Here is a 416-nt window from a genome sequence, read left to right on the forward strand (position 1 = left end):
GCCGCGGGGCCTCCGCGCAGCTCAGCTAGGACACAACACGCGGTCGAGAGACAGCAGCTGTGATGGGATGAGTTACACTCGCGGAGCGCGGCCGGCCCGCGGGCCCTCGATGGAACACAGCGGGCACGCCCACCAGAGCTGAGCGCAATCTAGGGGAGATGTCCATGCGACCTAACAGTGGTTGTTCCCGGGTGAGAACGGGCCAACAGTCGTTGCCTTACTTCTGTAGGTTATTTGACCAGAAAGGGGGCCGGGCAGTCGCTCGAACCAGAGGCGCACGGAGGTGAGGCCACCACGCGGTGCCGGAGCCCACGCTGCCGCCGAGGTCTCGAAATTAGTATGGTTACTATCGGGAGGTTGTTTCCGCGGCCGCTCCGCAGGAGTGTCCGCGTGGGGGAGGCCTGGCCCCTGGGCTC

General features: G+C 65.4%; 1 protein-coding gene across 2 annotated transcripts in view; it reads right to left on the reverse strand.

The window, feature by feature from the left end:
- Positions 1-265: 265 nt before the first annotated feature.
- The window catches only part of OLFM1 (olfactomedin 1), a 36,477-nt gene continuing 36,326 nt past the window's right edge, over positions 266-416 (reverse strand). Inside the window, exon 7 of one of the 2 annotated variants that reach the window (XM_034664759.1) lies at positions 266-401. The gene's annotated coding sequence lies outside the window, so the exon portion shown is untranslated. Of the gene's footprint in view, positions 409-416 lie in introns of both variants that reach the window. The other variant, XM_034664760.1, reaches the window with a different exon arrangement.

This window comes from Ailuropoda melanoleuca, chromosome 7 (genome assembly GCF_002007445.2).
Source record: "Ailuropoda melanoleuca isolate Jingjing chromosome 7, ASM200744v2, whole genome shotgun sequence".
Taxonomy (NCBI): domain Eukaryota; kingdom Metazoa; phylum Chordata; class Mammalia; order Carnivora; family Ursidae; genus Ailuropoda; species Ailuropoda melanoleuca.